The 24,330-nt window shown below is 41.8% G+C and overlaps 1 long non-coding RNA gene across 1 annotated transcript; it reads left to right on the forward strand.

Annotated features, from left to right (window-relative positions):
- The first annotated feature begins 2,260 nt into the window (after positions 1-2,260).
- On the forward strand, positions 2,261-18,027 carry LOC123726640 (uncharacterized). Its single transcript, XR_006758698.2, has 5 exons — positions 2,261-2,355; positions 2,531-2,569; positions 9,916-10,090; positions 16,089-16,309; positions 16,890-18,027. It is a non-coding gene; the product is annotated as an uncharacterized LOC123726640 (long non-coding RNA).
- The last annotated feature ends 6,303 nt before the right edge of the window (positions 18,028-24,330 follow it).

The raw sequence follows: 24,330 nt of genomic DNA on the forward strand, positions 1-24,330 counted from the left end.
GCTTTTTGTGCATATGGAACATTTCTGGGATCTTTAATTTCAGCTCATGAAACATGGGAGCAACACTTTTCATGTTGCGTTTATATTTCTGTTCAATGTATATACCAGAAAAACAACTTTCATTTAGATATTTTTTTTTCCCAAAATAATTTATCACAATTTCTTTATTTAATCCCTTGAATGAAACTTGAAACATGTCCAATTATACAGAATGTGAAAGACTAATGTCACCATATTAATGACAAGAAGTATAATTCCTAAAGAGATACATTATTACATGTTCTATTGTGATTGCAGTCCAAGACTTTGACAACATATATTCTTTATTAGACTGCACCATCATGTCTCTCTCCCTCTGTACCTCCACCTGCACCATCATGTCTCTCTCCACCTGGGCCTCCACCTGCACCATCATGTCTCTCTCCACCTGGGCCTCCCCCTGCACCATCATGTCTCTCTCCCCCTGCACCTCTACCATCATGTCTCTCTCCACCTGGGCCTCCACCTGTACCATCATGTCTCTCTCCACCTGGGCCTCCACCTGCACCATCATGTCTCTCTCCACCTGGGCCTCCACCTGCACCATCATGTCTCTCTCCACCTGGGCCTCCACCTGCACCATCATGTCTCTCTCAACCTAGGCCTCCACCTGCACCATCATGTCTCTCTCCACCTGGGCCTCCACCTGCATCATCATGTCTCTCTCCACCTGGACCTCCACCTGCACCATCATGTCTCTCTCCACCTGGGCCTAATATCAGAACATATTCAAAGCAGCTGATAACTAGTTCACGTGCTACAATTGTTAGGGTTAGAGCAGGTGGAGTGAGACTGAGGCTGGTCAGAACAGTATTTAAAGCGTCACCTCTCCCAGCTTCAGTAGGCTCTGACCATCACAAAGAAGATCCTTCACTCACCTCTCAACAGGGAAGACCCTTCACTCTCACCTCTCAACAAAGACCCTTCACTCTCACCTCTCAACTCAAGGTCCACTTGTCTGACTCTCCGGTGGTAAGTGATAGTTCATGTCTTATCAGAAGAGAGTCGTCTCTTCATCTGGCTGTCTCAGCTGCAGACCTGGGAAGAAATACCTGCTTATTTAAGTATTTAGTATTTGTTTGAGTATTTTCAAATAATGTGGCTGAATTCAATTACTTCAATTTGAAGGTATTCAAATGTATTTTCAAAAAACATAATATAAATGCTAGGCAATTTGTAACATTACAAATACCTCTAGTACCAAACAAACCTGGGTCCAAATACATGGAGTATTAAAGTACTTGTATGAAAGTTTATAAAAACATTTTAGAACGTTCTTCTCTGTTTTTACAAACAATCTATTTACACGTATTGCTTTTGGAGGTTGTGTTGTATTACTGTGATGAACTTAAATATTCTATTCCTGTTTTAGTCACTGTCTGTCTGACAGTTAACAAATCTGCTACAGTTGATCTCTCAGCTAACCAACTCCAGTGAAAGCTACCCGATAGTTAGAATACGAGTGTTTGAACACTGAAATTGCTTCTTGAGATAAGAATGTCATATAGAAGAGATAGCAGTAGAGATATACATTAGCCTAAATGAATGCTAGGACATTTGGTCCTCATCAGTGGGCTTTCAAGAATAAAATGTTCATGACTCCTCTGTGTATTTTGGGATGTTGTTATGGCTTTGAAGTCGGAATTCAATCATAAAATATGTTTTTCCGCACTATACATTCAGAGGTGTGTTTGATTTGAAAAGCAGTGTTTCTGGGATGTTTACACTTGATTTAGAAATAAACAGTCCTGTGGTGTGACCAGTTCAGTACTGACAGAAAGTTAGGCCAATTATTAAATCATATGTCAATTCTGTCACGCCTGCTCCCAATGTCCCTCCCATGCGCTCAAAAGCGCCAGGCTCCCCAGCATTACTCACTCCTGCCACCATCATTACGCACACCTGCCTTCCCCCGTCACGCGCATCAGCAAATTATTGGACTCAATCACCTGTTTATTACCTCCGCTATATTTGTCAGTTCCCCAGCTCTGTTCCCCACTGCTGCATTGATTGTCGTTTGTGGTTGTGTATCCATGTGCTGATGCTGGTTCTGGCTTGCTCTTTGTCTGTTCTTAATTAAACGTCAACTCCCCATAACTGCTTCTCGACTCCAGCGTCGGTCCTTACAAATTCACACAATCTGTAAAAGAATTGGTGAAAACCAAGCACACTTCGGAAGGAACAGTGCAGCAGAGTCACATTAACTGATATTTTTCTTTCCAGCATTTCCCCTGGACTGCCATGATGATGAGAATGAAGCTGACCTTCCTTTTGGCCATCTTACTTTTTCAACTGACCATCTCCGTTAAAGGAGGGGTAAGTGACTTAAAATAAATGCTTTTAAAACACACAATTCAGCGGTTAATCTTCTACTCTACCAGTATGATATTTACCATCTTGTTAGTATGTGTCAACAAAAGTGATCTTTTTTTATTGCAAGCCATTGAAATAGTTTGTTTTGTTCTGAAACAATTCTCTGTTATACTAACAGGGATCTGCTTCTAAGCCAGCTCAACAGGCAGATAAACAGGTAAAAATAAAACATTACACACATTGTAAACTTTAGTTATGTGATTTGTGTCTGGTTATATTGTCCGTATGATATTTGACCTACTATATTGCTAACATTGGTGGGCACCAATATTGATAATAATATTATATTGATATGAGGAAGACGTATCGTGATATCGGTTTATTCTTCCTATTAATGTAAAAAAGGATACATGACTGTTCCTGCATGCACAAAACCCACTCAGACCTTCTCACAGGCTTCCTATTGTTTTCAAACTGTATGAAAGATATGATTGGGTAGGTTATGGCTTCCAGGGCCAGTAACCACATCTATGGCCCGGGGCACCTACCTGTTTTGTTATGAAATAATTGTCTCTGTGTACTCGTGGTCCGTGTACCTCACGGCCATTCCCTATCCCAATCTGTCTGGTAATAGGAAAGACAAGAAGTGTGATGTAATTATATATAAATAAAGCATTTTATTTTCAATGTATGTTCCAATTGAAGTTTAACCTGGAAGTTTATATGAACCAGGAAGTTCAGTTAACTGTGCTGAAACAGCTGCAGGATCTATAGGATCTATACACGTAGTCCCGTGTAGCTCAGTTGGTAGAGCGTGGTGTTTGCATTGCCAGGGTTGTGGGTTTGATTCCCACGGGGGACCAGTACAGAGAAAAAACATTTTGAAATGTATGCATTCACTACTGTAAGTCGCTCTGGATAAGAGTGTCTGCTAAATGTAAAAATGTATAGCAGCAGCAGGAGGGAAACATCTTAATATTGGAAGGTTAAACATAAGCTTCAGCTAAAATATTGTACTTATCATGAAGGTAACTTGCTACCAGAGTGAATTCATCAACTGGACAACTAAACTCTAGTTAGCTAGCTAGTGCTTAAACCTGCTTACTGCCAATGCCATTCTCTGCAGCAGTAGTGATGGAGGCTTGCCACAAACTTACAAGGTTGTGGGGCTCTGTTCAGAAACAACCCCTAGACACTTGTGGAGATCTTAGAGGATTGGGAAGGTTTAAGCAATAGGGCCAGAATTCCATCTAGCATATTAGAGGGTAGGTATCACTACATCATCACCCATCAAACCCTCTCAGATTACCATGTAACTAGAGGTTAGGGGCTGAGTTTTTTTTCTGGACAGAGCCTGGGTTGTAAATGTATATTATATTTCACAGCAAATCTTAAATGATTATTTCATCCTATATCCTTTACCTTTGTGAAATTGATGAATCTAACAGCAAATGTAATGTCCTAAATGTAATATGACTCTGCGTCTGCAATTCTCTCAATGCAATGACGGATACTTTGGATGTAAAATGCTGCCATTCACTCAATATTGACAGTTGACAGGTTAATAATTTTGATACCTACAGAAAGCTGAGACTCTCCTCTCTTCAACTGTAATATCATTAATTGCTTTCAAAACTGTTTTATTCTGTGATTGCATTTTAAAATGTCGCACAAACTGTATCTTTAGCGCACAGATTATTATCATGCAATGAACGTATGTAAAGTTCTTTACAGCCTTGTACATCTATTTTCTAATCTATATTCTTTATTCATAGCAGAATCCTCCTTTTCCCCTCCGGAATTCTGCTACTGCCGACCAATCGAGCGCTGTTTTGTTCAATACCTGTCTTGTTATCTGATACTGTACGTCAAATAACACTAAAGACCAATTGAAGTGTCAAAAAAGCCTTTTGACCAATCAGGACTAGATTATCACTTAACAATTTAACACGTACATAATTTTTTCACATTGTGATTACACTATCACCAACTATTACTAGTAATTCATTTAAAAAAAAAATTTTTTAACCTTTATTTAACCAGGTAGGCCAGTTGAGAACAAAGGATGCAAAGGAGCAAGATAAATAAATAAATACAGTATGGGGATGAGGTAGTTGGATGGGCTGTTTACAGATGGGCCATGTACTTGTGCAGTGATATGTGAGCTGCTCTGACAGCTGGTGTTTAAAGCTAGTGAGGGAGATATGAGTCTCCAGCTTCAGTGATTTTTGTAGTTCGTTCCAGTCATTGGCAGCAGAGAACTGGAAGGAAAGGCGGCCAAATGAGGTATTGGCTTTGGGGGTGACCAGTGAGATATACCTGCTGAAGCAGGTGCTACGGGTGGGTGCTGCTATGGTGACCAGCGAGCTGAGATAAGGCGGGGCTTTACCTAGCAGAGACTTGTAGATGACCTGGAGCCAGTGGGTTTGGGGACGAGTATGAAGCGATGGCCAGCCAACGAGAGCGTACAGGTCGCAGTGGTGGGTAGTATGTGGGGCATTGGTGACAAAACGGATGGCATTGTGATAGACTGCATCCAATTTGCTGAGTAGAGTGTTGGAGGCTATTTTGTAAATGACATCGCCGAAGTCAAGGTTCAGTAGGATAGGCAGTTCTACGAGGGTATGTTTGCAAAATAGGAAGCGGATTCTAGATTTAATTTTGGATTGGAGATGGATTGGAGATGCTTAATGTGATTTAATTATTATTTTTTTTTTACCTTTATTTAGCTAGGCAAGTCCCCTGTTGGGGATCTTATCCCGGTATAGGGATTCATTGTCAAGAGACCATGGCGGGAAATTCAAAACTGCAAGAATCTAATAATTTCAATTTCTCAAACAATCAACTATTTCTCACAATTTGAAAGATAAACATCTCCTAAATCCAACCACATTGTCCGATTTCAAAGAGGCTTTACGGCGAAAGCATAAAGTTAGGTTATGTTAGGAGAGTACATTGAAAATAGCTGTGTGTAATGTTTTGTCAATTCAAAGACAGGCGTCACCAAAAGCGGATAACCAGCTAGAATTACGCACTAACCTTTGACAATCCTCCTCAGATGACACTCCTAAGACATTATGTTATACAATACATGCATTTTTTGTTCCATCAAGTTCATATTTATATCCAAAAACAGCATTTTACAGTAGCGGTGAAATTCAGATTTTTTTTTTCTCTCAAATGCTTCCGGTGAACAACGTTACAAATTACAAAATTACTATTCGATAACATTGGTAAATTATAATATTGTCATTCTAATATTCATAGTTTAACATTTCGTAAATGCTACTGCATTGCCAGATTTCAAAATAACTTTACTGGGAAATCACAATTTGCAATAAACCGGGTGCTGTGCTAAGAACAATAGGCTAGGCTATACAGGTTAGCACCATCTTGTAACCATGTAATATCAAAATTACTATTGTCAATATTCCCTTACCTTTGATTATCTTCATCCATTGGCACTTCCAGGAATCCCATGTTCACAACAAATGTGGTTTCTTTCAACAAAGTTCATAATTGATGTCCAAATAACTCCAAGTTGTTAGCGCTTCGGTAGGCTACTAAAAAGTAGCGCGGGGGGGGAAGTCACGGCGAAAAGTAAAAAAAATTATCTATTTACGTTCGTTCAAACATGTCAAACGTTGTTTAGCATCAATCTTTAGAGCCATTTTTAACGTGAAACATCAGTAATGTTTCAACCCGACCTCTCCTGTGTCTTGAAAAACGTATTTGAAAAATGTATCGCATCACATGATTGCGCAGGTGCAGCAAATAATGAAGTGACGACATCCCAGGGAGGTCAACTTCTCTTCCTTGTCATCCGGTCTCTGTTCATCATAGACGCATCAAACAACTTTATAAAGATCGTTGACATCTAGTGGAAGCCGTAGGAAGTGCAAAATGAATCCTTTCTCACTGTGGTATCTAATAACAATGACAACAACAAAAAATAGTACAGCCACAATTTTTTTTTTCCTCAGGTTTTTGCCTGCCATATGAGTTTTGTTATACTTACAGACACCATTCAAACAGTTTTAGAAAATTCAGAGTGTTTTCTATCCAAATCTGGTAATAATATGCATATCCTAGCTTCTGAGTTGGTGTAAGAGGCAGTTAAAAATGGGCACATCTTTTTTTCAAAATTCTCAATACTGCCCCCTAGCCCCAACAGGTTTAAGAACAAATTCTTATTTTCAATGACACCCTAGGAACAGTGGGTTAACTGCCTTGTTCAGGGGCAGAAAGACCGATTTTTACCTTGTCAGCTCGAGGATTTGATCTTGCTAGTCCAATGCTCTAACCACTAGGCTACCTGCCGCCTTTTGAAGGAGAGTTTACAGTCTAACGAGACACCTAGCTATTTGTAGTTGTCCACATATTCTAAGATCCGTCCAGAGTAGTGATGCTAGTCGGGCGGGCGGGTGCGGGCAGAAATTGGTTGAAGAGCATGCATTTAGTTTTACTAGCATTTAAAGTAGTTGGAGGCCATGGAAGGAGTTTTGTATGGCTTTGAAGGTCGTTCGGAGATTTGTTAACACCCTGTCCAAAGAAGGGCCAGATGTATACAGAATGGTGTCATCTGCGTAGAGGTGGATCAGAGAATCACCAGCAGCAAGAGCGACATCATAGATATATAGAGAGAAAAGAGTCGGCCCGAGAATTGAACCCTGTGGCACCCCCCATAGAGACTGCCAGAGGTCCGGACAACAGGCCCTCCGATTTGACACACTGAATTCTGCCTAGCCTGGTTCACCAACTACTTTTCAGATAGTAATTTGAGAAACCGAGGCTATTGAGTATGCCGATAAGAGAGCGGTGATTGACGGTGTCGAAAGCCTTGGCCAGGTCAATGAAGACAGCTACACAGTACTGTCTTTTATCGATGGAGTTTATATCGTTTAGGACCTTGAGCATGAGTATAGACTGTTTCCCACTTTGAAGAGGGGCATGACCGTGGCAGCTTTCCAATCTTTGGGGATCTCAGACGATATGAAAGAGAGGTTGAACAGGCTAGTAATGGGGTTTGCAACAATTTTGGCGGAGAATTTTAGAGAGGGTCCAGATTGTCTAGCCCAGCTGATTTGTAGTGATCCAGATTTTGTAGCTCTTTCAGAACATCAGCTGTCTGGATTTGGGTGAAAGAGAAGTGGGGGTGACTTTGGAAACTTGCTGTGGGGGTGCAGAGCTGTTGGCCTGGGTAGTGGTAGCCAGGTGGAAAGCATGGCCAGCCGTAGAAAAATGCTTATTGAAATGATCGATTATTGTAGATTTATCAGTGGTGACAGTGTTTCCTAGCCTCAGTGCAGTGGGCAGCTGGGAGGAGGTGCTCTTATTCTCCATGGACTTTAGTGTCCCAGAACTTTTTGGAATTAGTGCTACAGGATGCAAAAGCTTTCCTAACTGACTGTATATTTGTTCCTGACTTCCCTGAAAAGTTGCATATCGCTGGGGCTATTCGATGCTAATGCAGAACGCCACATTATGTTTTTGTGCTAGTCAAGGGCAGTCAAGTCTGGGGTGAACCAAGGGCTATATCTGTTCTACATTTTTTTAATGGGGCATGCTTATTTAAGATGGTGAGGAAATTACTTTTAAAGAACAACAAGACATCCTCTACTGACGGGATGAGGTCAATATACTTCCAGGATACCCGGGCTAGGTCGATTAGAAAGGCCTGCTCGCTGAAGTGTTTTAGGGAGCGTTTGACAGTGATGAGGTGTGGTCGTTTGACCGCAGACCCATTACGGACACAGGCAATGAGGCAGTGATCACTGAGATCCTGTTTGAAGACAGCAGAGGTGTATTTAGAGGGCAAGTTGGTCAGGATGATATCTAAGAGGGTGCCCATGGTTAAGGTTTTAGGGTTGTACCTGGTAGGTTCCTTGATAATTTGTGTGAGATTGAGGGAATCTAGCTTAGATTGTAGGATGGCCTGGGTGTTAAGCATATCCCAGTTTAGGTCACCTAACAGTACGAACTCTGAAGATAGATGGGGGGGGCAATCAATTCACATATGGTGTCCAGGGCACAGCTGGGGCCTGAGGGGGGTCTTTAAACAAGCAGCAACAGCGAGAGACTTGTTTCTGGAAAGGTGGATTTTTAAAAGTAGAAGCTTGAATTGTTTGGGCACAGACCTGGATAGTATGACAGAACTCTGCAGGCTATCTCTGCAGTAGATTTCAACTCTGCCCCCTTTGTCAGTTCAATATTGTTGGAAAATGTTGTAGTTGGGGATGGAAATTTCCGAATTTTTGGTGGCCTTCCTAAGCCAGGATTCAGATACGGCTAGGACATCAGGGTTGGCGGAGTGTGCTACAGCAGCGAATAAAACAACCTTAGGGAGGAGGCTTCTAATGTTAACATGCATGAAACCAAGGCTTTTACGGTTACAGAAGTCAACAAATGAGAGCACTTGGGGAATGGTGCTGGGGACTGCAGGGCCTGGGTTAACCTCTACATCACCAGAAGAGGAGTAGGATAAGGGTACGGCTAAAGGCTATAAGAACTGGTCATCCAGTGTGTTCAGAACAGAGAGTAAAAGGAGCAGATTTCTGGGCGTGAAAGAATAGATTCAAGGCATAATGTACAGACAAGGGTGTGGTAGGATGTGAGTACAGTGGAGGTAAACCTAGGCATTGAGTGACGATGAGAGGTTTTGTCTCTAGAGGCACCAGATAAGCCAGGTGAGGCCACTGCATGTGTGGGGGTGGAACAAAAGGGCTATGTAAGGCATTTTGGGCAGGGTTGGGGGCTCTACAGTGAAATGAGACAATAATCACTAACCAAAACAGCAGTAGACAAGGCATATTGACATTAGGGAGAGGCATGTGTAGCCGAGTGATCATAGGGTCCAATGAGTAGCAATAGATGAGTCAGGGAGCCAATTCAGTAGTCGCTACTACGCTAGGCGAGCTGGAGACACGGCGATTCAGACAGCTAGCGGGCCGGGGATAGCAGATGGGAACGCAACGGAAGAGCCTGTTCTGACATTATTCTGACATTTCACATTTTTAAAGTGGTGAGCCTAACTGACCTAAGACTGTGAATTTTTACTAGGATTAAATGTCAGGAAATGTGAAAAACTGAGTTTAAATGTATTTGGCTAAGGTGTATGTAAACTTCTGACTTCAACTGTAGCTAGTTAGTTTGTTACTTTTTATGTGTCCTCTGGAATACCCCAATTTGATTGTTGGTCGGACCCGGTCCCCCGTGTGGTAGTATGTTGACTAATCTAAATGCACTAAAACTAAATATAAACTGCTTCATAACCCGCACTCATATTACATAAAGTGTACGTAAAGTGTATATGTGAGCGTTATACTGTCTACACCCTAAGGCCCAGCCTAATGTCCATTAGAATCTCAGTTCTGCACTGAACTAAGGTCTGAGTCCCAGTTGCAGCTCTCACTCCATTATTATTTAATTACAAAGCCAATGTGAAAGTGCATGTCACAGCATTTACAGCATGTTAATTAACACAATGTCATTACTAACTACAGCATTATTACACAGCAACTTAATGTGTGACCTCACTATTTCCCTATATGCATTTTTTTACAGTTTAGATTTGGAGATATCATTCGAACCAAAATGAAGTGGAAAGATATGACCTATCTGTCCGAATACAAAAAGAGGGGGATCCCTCCAGGATATCACTTTGCAATCTGGGTTGATAACCCACCAACGAACGTTGTGATGTCTAATCAAAACAATCGCACCATTTTTCACTTTGATGGTAAGTCAACATAACATTCTTTACTTTCCCATAATTAATTAAGTAATAACATTCCCTATCCAGTAGGGTTGTGTCAATTCAACAAATTCAGCACCCCAAAAAATTATATTGTAATTCAGACTGAATTGAATTCCTCTCAAATCCAATGTTAGAGAAATGTAAAACAATTAAAACTCACAATTCAATATTACCACCAGCAATTCCACAAAGTGCAATTCAAATCCAATTCCCTCTGGCTTTCAGGGTGATCATGTCACTGTTGAGACAGCATAGCTATACTGGAAATTCAAAATTACATATACAATATGTAAGCTAGTGTGTACTTATTACTATGAAATTATTAACGGGTCACCACCTTTCTCGGAGAAAGCCTGACTTATGAGTTATTTACAATAACTCTATAAGACTGAAATGTGAATACTAGTAATAAATTGTTTAATCTGAAGGTATGAATTATTTGAGAATCAATTGGAGTTCTTTCACAGAATAACAAGACAAACACAAGTTCTAACGCCAACCAAAGTATTTACACACATAATGAGAGTGATCATGAAAAGGCAGGAAATAGAATGAAAGACAAGAAGAGAAACAAGATATCTGAATATTAAAAATATGATACTCAGTCTGTGAACAAAGTCTGTTGGCCCTGGCTCTGGTTAGGCCACATAGAGGTGAACAAAGGCAAGAGGGAGATATGTCCTCCTTTGTCCTGAGTTGAGAGGTTCCTTGGTGGTGGTTTCTTTCTCCTTTCCTCTGAGTTTGGAAGGTCCCTCGTGGGCTTATCTTCTGGGTTGTGACCCTGGTTGCTCTGTCTGCTGGCTCTTCCTTTGAGTTGCAGAGGGTGTGCTCTAAATTGTATTCTCCTTCTATCAGGCTACACTTGCTCTTTAAAGATTGTCTCCTTCTGAGACTGTTTAGTGTATGGACTCTCCCGTCCCAATTTCTGTACTGGATTACAGGTACTATTCCCTAAAAGGTGCTTTCCTTAACTTATCAGTTCACTAGTTCTTGCCATTAAAGGCAAAGGTCCGGGCCCTATGGTCAGCCTACTGAGGATGGAGGTTCTTCTCCCTCGAGAGGTCCAGCTTGAGAGGTCCAGCTTGAGAGATCCAGCTTGAGAGGTCCAGCAGGATCAGTGAGCTAAGAGAGGAGCAGTACTTTTATAGTTCTGCTAGGTCACATTATATCACACCTAGGTTTGAAGAGCCACTTTTATGACCCTTTGTCTTGGAAAGCTTGGAGGAACTCAGTAGTCCAGTTCAGCATTATAGACAGACAGGAAAAGGATGTTCAACATATGACATTAAAACAACACGTCGGTACACATAGTATAAATTATTTAAAACAATTCCTGCAGTCAATTGTCATACTAAAGCCATTATTTCCATTACCTGGAGAAAAAAAATGTGGGATGTCGAAATTCAATTCCATTCTTTTTAAAGAACAACAGTAACAATAACAGTATTACTAACTATAACAAAAACATCAAAATGTTCACAATCTGTCAATCAATGGTGGTTACATTTTGTGTGTTCTCATGCACTTGTTGGACAATACGTGGTAGTTGTTGCATGTGCCTTGCAAATATATGCACTGCATTTATGGAACATCATGGTCGTTTTGACATCTCTTGGTGCACACAGATTGCACCTCTTCCTTAAGTCTCTTCTGTCTGTGGCGGCCGTAGATCTTGCTTCTGGCCCTTGTATATCTCTCACCAATCCAGCAGAGGATGGTATTTGAGGAAGGTGTTGGCGCCTTTGAATGAGGGGTGCCACCATGGCTTGCCCCAACTCTTCTAGGGATAGTCTCCTCTTGAAGAATTTCCCCTGCTTCCAGCCTTGATTCACCTCCATCCACACCACAAACGCGTTGTAGGCCGACACGTCTAGGATGTTGAAGAACACCACCATGGTCCAACGTGCCGTCATCCTCTTACAAGACTATGTGACAGTAACCTGCAAAAGTGCAACAATCAGTAAATAAAATGAGTACATAGAAGTGATACTTCATGTCTTGCATAGTAACGTGAAAAATTGCATCAAAGCTTTGTTTTAATTTATCACATCTAAAACATATTTACAAATTCAAATGAATAGATTTGACTCCATATTGTTCACAAATTCAATGAGCATTTCACCAAACAACAACATGTCTTATTTTTATGGTGCAGATAAAACAATCTAGTAATTGAAAAAGTACATGAGTACATGAGACTTGAAAGATAAAAAGTAACATACTTTATCAAGGTTGTCAGCTCCTCTTTGTTCTTGTTGTAATCCAGGACAGCGTTGGGCTTCTTGTCCTCCCTGGTACTCACAGCTGCATCCCTGTGCAGAGTTGTCATCAGGAGCACATTCTTCTTTATCTTCGGGCAGTAGGACACAAAAGTGTGTGTATCAATGAAGGCAAATTTAGAGGAAAAACAATCCCTGTCCTTGGTAGTAAGGCAGGAGGCAACTCAGGCTTGTTCCTTTATTTTGGAACAGCTCCTGACCAAGAGCATATGAGGTGAATAAATTGTCACATGTTATGTTGTGCCCCTGGAGACCTACAGTCATTTCCAGGACCACCCGCTTCCCCTGGTTCCTTTCAGGAACACCGTCTGCAGGTTTCCCTGGTTCCTTTCAGGAATACCGTCTGCAGGTTTCCCTGGTTCCTTTCAGGAATACCGTCTGCAGGTTTCCCTGGTTCCTTTCAGGAACACCGTCAGCAGGTTTCCCTGGTTCCTTTCAGGAACACCGTCAGCAGGTTTCCCTGGTTCCTTTCAGGAACACCGTCAGCAGGTTTCCCTGGTTCCTTTCAGGAACACCGTCAGCAGGTTTCCTTGGTTCCTTTCAGGAACACCGTCAGCAGGTTCCCCTGGTTCCTTTCAGGAACACCGTCAGCAGGTTTCCCTGGTTCCTTTCAGGAACACCATCTGCAGGTTCCCCTGGTTCCTTTCAGGAACACCGTCAGCAGGTTTCCCTGGTTCCTTTCAGGAACACCGTCCTGCAGGTTTCCCAGGTTCCTTTCGGGAACACCATCTGCAGGTTTCCCTGGTTCCTTTCGGGAACACCGTCCTGCAGGTTTCCCTGGTTCCTTTCAGGAACACCGACCTGCAGGTTTCCCTGGTTCCTTTCGGGAACACCGTCTGCAGGTTTCCCTGGTTCCTTTCAGGAACACCGTCCTGCAGGTTTCCCTGGTTCCTTTCAGGAACACCGACCTGCAGGTTTCCCTGGTTCCTTTCAGGAACACCGTCCTGCAGGTTTCCCTGGTTCCTTTCAGGAACACCGACCTGCAGGTTTCCCTGGTTCCTTTCAGGAACACCGTCCTGCAGGTTTCCCTGGTTCCTTTCAGGAACACCGACCCGCAGGTTTCCCTGGTTCCTTTCGGGAACACCGTCTGCAGGTTTCCCTGGTTCCTTTCGGGAACACCGTCTGCAGGTTTCCCTGGTTCCTTTCAGGAACACCGACCTGCAGGTTTCCCTGGTTCCTTTCGGGAACACCGTCTGCAGGTTTCCCTGGTTCCTTTCAGGAACACCGTCCTGCAGGTTTCCCTGGTTCCTTTCAGGAACACCGACCTGCAGGTTTCCCTGGTTCCTTTCAGGAACACCGTCCTGCAGGTTTCCCTGGTTCCTTTCGGGAACACCGTCAGCAGGTTTCCCTGGTTCCTTTCCGGAACACCGTCAGCAGGTTTCCCTGGTTCCGTTCGGGAACACCGTCAGCAAGTTTCCCTGTGTGAACCTGCATGTTCCAGGCATAACTTGTCCTGGCATCACATGCTGCCCATATCTTTACTCCATATTTAGAAGGTTTGCTTGGCATGTACTGTTGAATGGGCAGCATCCCCTAAAAGCGATCAGACGCTCATCCACTGTGATGTCTGGACTTGGGTTATAGATGAGTGGCAGGTGCTCCACCCACTTGTGCCAAACCTCTCTGATCGCTGCCAGCTTGTCTTGTTGGCGGCGGCCTGGTCTTGTATCACGGTTGTCGACACGTGAAACGTCTGGAGTGACAGTGGCACGAAAAATTGCCTGACCAGACTCTGCATCCCATAAACTGGTGGTAGATTATTTTCTGGATCTGTACACACCAGCCAAAATCAACAGATCCACGTATGCTTGGACGTGTGTCCAGTGGTCCTCCTTCCAGTTGTCTTTGTAAATGCTTCTCCCCTCCAATGTCTGTCCGGTCTACCTCCTTCCAGTTGTCTTTGTAAACGCATCTCCCCTCCAACGTCTGTCTGGTCTACCTCCTTCCAGTTGTCTTTGTAAACGCGTCTCCCCTCCAACGTCTGTCTGGTCCACCTTCTTCCAGTTGTCTTTTTAAATGCTTCTCCCCTCCAAGTTGGTCATGTTTATCACTATAGTTTTGATCGACTCTGTCAGGAACGGTTCGAAGCAGGATTTTCTGTCATCAACCCGGGATATGGCGTATCTCGTTGGCCCTGGGGTCATCCTGATAACATTTTCAGCAGACAGCCGACCTCTCCTCTCAGCTGGGGATGAAGATCAGGATAAATTCCCATTCTTTGACCGGAATGTAACAACCTCAGCAGGGCCCTCTTCCTCATCACTGCATTATTACACATCGGTTGTCTCTTGGTCTGGATCATATTCTGTGTTGTCTTCAACTTCTGACACGTCTTCCTCTTATGCATCTTCAATGTCAGTTTCCTGGCCTCTCTCCTCTTCACCAGTGTCATGATCAAAGATATGATCAAGATCCTCACATACAGTATATCGTTTGGTCATTGTGCTGCCACAGAATGAATTGTGAGCAAGGCCTCAAAAAAGCTTTACATACCAGAGCTGCGAGAAAAGTTATATATTTTTAAACAATGTTGCGATTATTTGTGAGAATGCCAACAGGTGTGGTTCCCGTAGGGGAAAGATTCTACTGGGGAAAGGTTCCAGTGGGGGTTGCCATGGAAACCAAGAAGGGGAGTGAGGAGTGTGTGTGTGTGTGTGTGTGTGTGTGTGTGTGTGTGTGTGTGTGTGTGTGTGTGTGTGTGTGTGTGTGTGTGTGTGTGTGTGTGTGTGTGTGTGTGTGTGTGTGTGTGTGTGTGTGTGTGTGTGTGTGGGTGTGTGTGCTCAAACACACATGCATGTGGGTCTGGGAGAGGAAGTGTGTCCATCTGATGAATGGGCATGTGCCATAACTACATTTTATACATTAATTGTAGTCTCTCCCATTCATTTCTAATGACTGGTCATTTTTTTACCGGGAACACCACAGGTGTACAAAAGTTAAATGAAACATCCAAAATGTAATGAAAATCATCAAAATGTATGTTGTGTGTTCAGATGCCCTGTGTGGACAAAGTCATGGAACCTCATGACAATCAGATTAAATGAACTACATTTTTCAGAGAGAACTTGTTTCACGTCCTGGCCAGTATAAGGGTTAATTGTTATTGTAGTTTGGTCAGGACGTGGCAGAGGGTATTTGGTTTATGTGGTTCGGGGTGGTGGTTTTTCTAAAAAGGGCATTTGATTTATCTATTCCGGGGTTTTGGGCACTGTTCCTTGTTTATGTAATTCTATGTTTAGTCTAGGTAATCTGTTTCTATGTTGAGTTCATTGGGGTGGACTTCCAATTGAAGGCAGCTGTTTGGTGTTGCCTTTGATTGGAAGTCCTGTATTAGTTGGATGTGTTTGTCTGTGTATTTGTGGGAGATTGTTTCTTGTTTTGCCGAGTGAGCCTTTCAAGACTGTTTCGTTGTTCATAAGTTTGGTTCGTTTTGTTGTTTTGGTGTTCACTTAGTTTGTAAATAAATACACAAGATGAGCATCAACATTCCTGCTGCGTTTTGGTCCTCCATTTCCAGGAGGGTTAAAAATGTATTTGTATTCCAGTTCAAACAGTCTAATTCCAATTAACTTCCAATTCCAGATGTATATTCAAGAATTGGATTGAAATGGACTCCAACTCCGCTATCCAGATCAATACACCTTTACTTATCTATTAGTGGCAGTTGTTAAAAATATGTTCTATTCTGTTTCTTGTTTCAGGAAAAAAAGTAAACTGTACATATGCCTATATTGAAGATATCAATAAGTGGCAGCAGTATAATGTTCGTGACAACACGCCTGGTTTTAATGTCCAACCACTAAAACAAATAGCCAGTAATGTGGAGGAAAGATTTCACAATTGTGGTGACTATTCAGTTTTGAGAAACAATTGTGAACATCTTGTGACATGGCTCCGATATCATAATAAGGTATCAAAACAGGTAAGTTTTAATCTAGAATTGAATGTTTATAAACAGACTACATTTTATATTCATACTTTCATGCGTGTCAGTTCATCTAAAAGGGCTACAGTATTCACCATGGCGACAGGTCTTAAATAGCAGTCTAAAGATGGAAACCAGGCTAATAATAGTAATAGGTCTTTAGTTCTTGGGTTATGATAATGTCAGACAGTTGTACTCATATGAATATCTCATATTATTCCAAGGCAGAGGGTATATTTTAAATATTTAAAGTTACTATACATGTTGCAGTCTGGCTTTATATTAAAGTAATAATGGGGACGGTAAGTTTCATGTTTTAGCTTCATTTTGGTGTTCAATTCCCCCACTGAACAGAACATTGTCATATTTGGATCTGATGCAATCAATTAGTAAATCTCACCCTTAGTTGTAAATGAAAGTTGTAAGCAGAACCGTCAGTTTATTTCACCTGAACAACTTCTTGTTATTTAAATCTTGTTTCCAGGTTTTGTTGAAATGTGAATAACTATGAATATATGACTTACAGTATTTACAAACATTTGAGTGTTGACATGTTCTTCCCTGTTCCTCTTGTCAGGATGGAGCTGTTGGAATCTTTTTACATTACTTTAAACCCGCTGAATGGCCTGCTACACTGCCACCAGTTATTGAACCAACGACTTGAGTTCTAAACCTCTCAGATGTTCTCTCTCTCTTCCATCCTCTCTGTCTCTGTATGAAGTGAGGTCTAACCCTCTCAGATGTTCTCTCTCTCTCTTCCATCCTCTCTGTCTCTGTATGAAGTGAGGTCTAAACCTCTCAGATGTTCTCTCTCTCTTCCATCCTCTCTGTCTCTGTATGAAGTGAGGTCTAAACCTCTCAGATGTTCTCTCTCTCTTCCATCCTCTCTGTCTCTGTATGAAGTGAGGTCTAAACCTCTCAGATGTTCTCTCTCTCTTCCATCCTCTCTGTCTCTGTATGAAGTGAGGTCTAACCCTCTCAGATGTTCTCTCTCTCTTCCATCCTCTCTGTCTCTGTATGAAGTGAGGTCTAAACCTCTCAGATGTTCTCTCTCTCTTCCATCCTCTCTGTCTCTGTATGAAGTGAGGTCTAAACCTCTAAATGTTCCCTCTCTCTTCCATCCTCTCTGTCTCTGTATGAAGTGAGGTCTAAACCTCTCAGATGTTCTCTCTCTCTTCCATCCTCTCTGTCTCTGTATGAAGTGAGGTCTAAACCTCTCAGATGTTCTCTCTCTCTTCCATCCTCTCTGTCTCTGTATGAAGTGAGGTCTAAACCTCTCAGATGTTCTCTCTCTCTTCCATCCTCTCTGTCTCTGTATGAAGTGAGGTCTAAACCTCTCAGATGTTCTCTCTCTCTTCCATCCTCTCTGTCTCTGTATGAAGTGAGGTCTAACCCTCTCAGATGTTCTCTCTCTCTTCCATCCTCTCTGTCTCTGTATGAAGTGAGGTCTAAACCTCTCAGATGTTCTCTCTCTCTTCCATCCTCTCTGTCTCTGTATGAAGTGAGGTCTAAACCTCTAAATGTTCCCTCTCTCTTCCATCCTCTCTGTCTCTGTATGAAGTGAGGTCTAAACCTCTCAGATGTTCTCTCTCTCTTCCATCCTCTCTGTCTCTGTATGAAGTGAGGTCTAAACCTCTCAGATGTTCTCTCTCTCTTCCATCCTCTCTGTCTCTGTATGAAGTGAGGTCTTAATAATAATAAAACATGAGCAAGAATTCTGTTTTCAGTCTGTTTTATTGTCTGTTGACTGCATCCACATCCATGTTTTGGAGTGAGACTGCTGAAACAAGTTGAAGATGGTACAACTTTAAAATATAACATGATATATAACACATATATATATATATATATATATATATATATATATATATATATAAGGTAGTCTTCAAAAGGATTGCCAACTGTTAACATTAGAAATGTTGTAACTCACTAATTAGCATTCAACATAAGTCAGTTCTATGATCACACAAATTCACAAGCTATGAAATGTTTACAAATTGATTTATTGGTAATATGGTGTTTTACTGTAAGATAAGGAAATGTTGGTGAATTTACAGTAAGATGAGGAAATGTTGGTGAATTTACAGTAAGCATGTTGGCATGAGCATCACTGATGTATTTTCTTTATTTTTTGGGGGCCCATCTTCGGAGGACAATAAACTTTGTCTAACAGCTTTTATTTTGTTAGTACATAAACATTTCACATACATGGCACTTTATCATATATTTTTATTTCAGTAGTTACATAGCAAGAATAAAGTAATTTGATATTTTGATATACATTACATCTGGATAGATAGTACCTATATATTATACATCGTGTTTTCAGTCATAACTATTATAAAACATGAGCTTTTAAATCCACCCCTCAGCTACTCTCAGTCCATCCCACCTATCTCCCTAACCCCACCCCTCAGCTACTCTCAGTCCATCCCACCTATCTCCCTAACCCCACCCCTCAGCTACTCTCAGTCCATCCCACCTATCTCCCTAACACCACCCCTCAGCTACTCTCAGTCCATCCCACCTATCTCCCTAACACCACCCCTCAGCCACTCTCAGTCCATTCCACCTATCTCCCTAACCCCACCCCTCAGCTACTCTCAGTCCATCCCACCTATCTCCCTAACCCCAACCCTCAGCTTCTCTCAGTCCATCCCATCTATCTCCCTAACCCCAACCCTCAGCTTCTCTCAGTCCATCCCACCTATCTCCCTAACCCTAGCCCTCAGCTTCTCTGTCCATCCCACCTATCTCCCTAACCCCACCCCTCAGCTACTCTCAGTCCATCCCACCTATCTCCCTAACCCCACCCCTCAGCTACTCTCAGTCCATCCCACCTATCTCCCTAACCCCACCCCTCAGCTACTCTCAGTCCATCCCACCTATCTCCCTAACCCCACCCCTCAGCTACTCTCAGTCCATCCCACCTATATCCGTAAACCACCCTCTTATGATTTCCATGTGCCATAGATTTTTCAACTGTGCTGTGATAAATTCTGAACTTGTCTAATTGCATACTACAGTTGAAGTCAAAAGTTTACATACACTTAGGTTGGAGTCATTAAAACTTGTTTTTCAACCACTCCACAAATTTCTTGTTAACAAACTACAGTTTTGGCAAGACGGTTAGGACATCTACTTTGTGCATGACACAAGTAATTTTTCCAACAGTTGTTTACAGACAGATTATTTCACTTCTAATTCACAGTCTCACAATTCCAGTGGGTCAGAAGTTTACATACACTAAGTTGACTGTGCCTTTAAAGAGCTTGGAAAATTCCAGAAAATTATGTCATGGCTTTAGAAGCTTCTGATAGGCTAATTGACATCATTTGAGTCCATTGGAGGTGTACCTGTGGATGTCTTTCAAGCCCTACATTCAAACTCAGTGCCTCTTTGCTTGACATCATGGGAAAATCAAAAGAAATCAGCCAAGACCTCAGAAAAAAATTGTAGACCTCCACAAGTCTGGTTCATCCTTGGGAGCAATTTCCAAACGCCTGAAGGTACCATGTCTGTACAAACAATAGTACCCAAGTATAAACACCATGGGACCACGCAGCTGTCATACCGCTCAGGAAGGAGACGCGTTCTGTCTCCTAGAGATGAACGTACTTTGGTGCGAAAAGTGCAAATCAATCCCAGAACAACAGCAAAGGACCTTGTGAAGATTCTGGAGGAAACAGGTACAAAAGTATCTATATCCACAGGAAAATGAGTCCAATATCGACATAACCTGAAAGGCTGCTCAGCAAAGAAGAAGCCACTGCTCCACAACCGCCATAAAAAAAAGCCTGACTACGGTTTGCAACTGCACATGGGGACAAAGATTGTACTTTTTGGAGAAATGTCCTCTGGTCTGATGAAACAAAAATAGAACTGTTTGGCCATAATGACCATCGTTATGTTTGGAGGAAAAAGGGGGAGGCTTGCAAGCCGAAGATCACCATCTCAACCGTGAAGCATGGGGTGGCAGCAACATGTTGTGAGGGTGCTTTGCTGCAGGAGGGACTGGTGAACTTCACAAAATAGATGGCATCATGAGGATGGACAATTATGTGGATATATTGAAGAAACATCTCAAGACATAAGTCAGGAAGTTAAAGCTTTGTCGCAAATGGGTCTTCCAAATGGACAAAGACCCCAAGCATACTTCCAATGTTGTGGCAAAATGGCTTAAGGACAATAAAGTCAAGGTATTGGAGTGGCCATCACAAAGCCCTAACCTCAATCCCATAGAACATTTGTTGGCAGAACTGAAAAGCGTGTGTGAGCAAGGAGGCCTACAAACCTGACTCAGTTACACCAGCTCTGTCAGGAGGAATGGGCCAAAATTCTTACTTATTGTGGGAAGCTTGTGGAAGGCTACCTGAAACATTTGACCCAAATTAAACAATTTAAAGGCAATGCTACCAAATACTAATTGAGTTTATGTAAACTTCTGACCCATTAGGAATGTGATGAAATAAATAAAAGCTGAAATAAATAATTCTCTCTCCTATTATTCTGACATTTCACATTCTTAAAATAAAGTGGTGATCCTAACTGACCTAAGACAGGGAATTTTTACTAGTATTAAATGTCAGGAATTGTGAAAAAATGAGTTAAAATGTATTTGGCTAAGGTGTATGTAAACTTCCAACTTAAACTGTATCTGTAAGTTAAAGATAATTATTATTATATTGTTGTTTGATTAACTATGGCTTTCCAGGTCTCCCAATAGTGCTATTTGTAGGGTTAATATTTGATAAATGTTGTGATTTTTCAGCCATTCCTGAACCTGTGACCAGAAACAAGCTACATAGTGGTAATACCAAAATACCGTAGGTGATCTAATGATTCTGTCTCTTCGTAGCAAAATCTGCAGTGCTGAGATGGTTGCATGCCTCATATACATAACATTCTGTTCGTGGCAAGAATTTTGTATAACAACTAAAGTTGAAAAACTACGTTTGAATCAAGCGTTGTTTTGCGTATCAATTCATAAACCATGTGCCATGGAATTGGGACATCGAAAATCTCTTCCCAACTATTTTGCAACCTGTATGGCGCCGCGGTCAACATTTTGGTACTCAAGAAAAAAATGATGTATTTTTTATTTATGACTTTTTTTGTGTGCCAATTTTGGTCTTTAATAAAATGCAGACAACAAGTTCTCAACCTTCTCCCCCTTCCACTTGCCTCCTCCATTTTTGCTGTAATGTTTTAATCAGTTGGTTGTAATTTTTGTAATTTGTAATTTTGGATAGAGCAAACATTTCCATGTATGTTTGTTAATTGCACATGTGACATAACTCCACCATTCCGATTCATGATATCACTTAAAAAAAATAATTGTTATGTTTTTTGTAAACGTTTATCGTGAGTAATTTAGTAAATTCACCGGAAGTGTTCGGTGGGAATGCTAGTTCTGAACGTCACATGCTAATGTAAAAAGCTGGTTTTTGATATAAATATGAACTTGATTGAACAAAACATGCATGTATTGTATAACATAATGTCCTAGGAGTATCATCTGATGAAGATCATCAAAGGTTAGTGCTGCATTTAGCTGTGGTTTTGTTTTTTATGACATTATATGCTAGCTTGAAAAATGGGTGTCTGATTATTTCTGGCTGGGTACTCTGCTGACATAATCTAATGTTTTGCTTTCGCTGTAAAGCCTTTTTGAAATCGGACAGTGTGGTTAGATAAAGGAGAGTCTTGTCTTTAAAATGGTGTAAAAATAGTCATATGTTTGAAAAATTGAAGTTTTGGGATTTTTGAGGAATTTGTAGTTCCAAATAATCCATAGTCCATAGTTATTCCATTACCGTACTTCGAAGCATGTCAAACGCTGTTTAAAATCAATTTTTATGCGATTTTTCTCGTAAAATAGCGATAATATTCCGACCGGAAGACATCATTTTCGTTCAAAGACTGATCATGTAAAATGGACTCTTCACGTGCATGCGCACACCCGTTTCATTGTTCTCAGATCGACCACTATCCAAATGCGCTACTGTTTTTCAGCCAGAGTCATCATTCAACGTTCTGGCGCCTTCTGATAGCCTATGGGAGTCTTAGAAAATGTCACGTTACAGCAGAAATCCTCTGTTTTCGATCAAGAGGGTATAGAAGGCCAAGAAATGGTCAGAGAGGGCACTTCCTGTTTAGAATCTTCTCAGGTTTTGGCCTGCCATATGAGTTCTGTTATACTCACAGACACCATTCAAACAGTTGTAGAAACTTTAGGGTGTTTTCTATCCAAATCAAACAATTCTATGCATATTCTAGTTTCTGGGCAGGAGTAATAACCAGATTAAATCGGGTACGTTTTTTATCCGGCCGTGAAAATACTGCCCCCTATCCTAAACAGGTTAAAATAGTGTAAAATAGTTGTATGTTTGAGAAAGTTGAATTATGACATTTTGTTGTTTTTGAATTTGCTGATATTTCCTGATATTTTACTGCCTGTGTGGGACGCTAGATTGTGGCAGGGCCTGCAAACTATTTCAGACTACAAAGGGAAGCACAGCCGCGAGCTGCCCAGTGACACGAGCCTACCAGACAAGCTAAATAACTTCTATGCTCGCTTCGAGGCAAGCAACACTGAGGTATGCATGAGGGCATCAGCTGTTCCGGATGACTGTGTGATCACGCTCTCCATAGCCGATGTGAGTAAGACCTTTAAACAGGTCAATATTCACAAGGCGCAGGTTCAGATGGATTACCAGGACGTGTGCTCTGAGCATGTGCTGACCAACTGGTAGGTGTCTTCACTGACATTTTCAACATGTCCCTGATTGAGTCTGTAATAACAACATGTTTCAAGCAGACCACCATTGTCCCTGTGCGCAAGAACACTAAGGTAACCTGCCTAAATGACTACATACCCGTAGCACTCATTTCAGTAGCCATGAAGTGCTTTGAAAGGCTGGTAATGGCTCACATTAACAACATCATCCCAGAAACCCTAGACCCACTCCAATTTGCATACAGCTCAAATAGATCCACAGATGATGCAATCTCTATTGCACTCCACACTGCCCTTTCCCACCTGGACAAAAGGAAGACCTATGTGAGAATGCTACTATTCATTGACAACAACTCAGCGTTTAACACCATAGTGCCCTCAAAGCTCATCACTAAGGGAGCGTGATCACACAGTTGTCCATAGCAGCTGATGCTCTCATGCATACTTCAGTGTCGCTTGCCTTGAAAAGAGCATATAAGTTATTTATCTCTTCTGGTAGGCTCGTGTCCCTGGGCAGCTCGTGGCTGTGCTTCCCTTTGTAGTCCGTAATAGTTTGCAAGCCCTGCCACATCCATCGAGCGTCGGAGCCGGTGAGGTATGATTCAATCTTAGTCCTTTATTGACGCCGCCTCTGGATGAGCATTTTCTTGTTTGCTTACGGCCTTATACAGCTTGTTGAGTGCCGTCTTAGTACCAGCATCGGTTTGTGTTGGTAAATAGACAGCTACGAAGAATATAGATGAGAACTCTCTTGGTAAATAGTGTGGTCTACAGCTTATCATTAGATACTCTACCTCAGGTGAGCAAAACCTCGACATTTCCTTAATATTATATTTTGTACACCAGCTGTTATTGACAAATAGACACAGACCGCCAACCCTTATCTTACCGGAGGCAGCTGTTCTGTCCTGCCGATGAACGGAAATCCCAGTATGTTATCCATGTCGTCGTTCAGCCACGGCTCAAGGAAACATAAGATATTACAGTTTTTAATGTCCCGTTGGTAGGATAGTCTTGATCGGAGCTCATCCATTTTGTTGGCTAATAGGACTGATGGTAGAGGGGGATTACTCACTTGCGTCGGATCCTTACAAGTCACTCCGACCTACATCCTCAATATCTCGTTTCTTCTTCATGCGATTGATGGGGATTTGGCTCTTGTCGGGTGTCTGAAGTAAATCATGTGCGTCCGACGCGTTACAGAAAAAATCTTTATCCAGTACGAGGTGAGTAATCGCTGTCCTGATATCCAGAAGCTATTTTCGGTCATAAGAGACGG

The sequence above is a fragment of the Salmo salar genome, chromosome 14 (genome assembly GCF_965601325.2).
Source record: "Salmo salar chromosome 14, fSalSal1, whole genome shotgun sequence".
Classification (NCBI taxonomy): domain Eukaryota; kingdom Metazoa; phylum Chordata; class Actinopteri; order Salmoniformes; family Salmonidae; genus Salmo; species Salmo salar.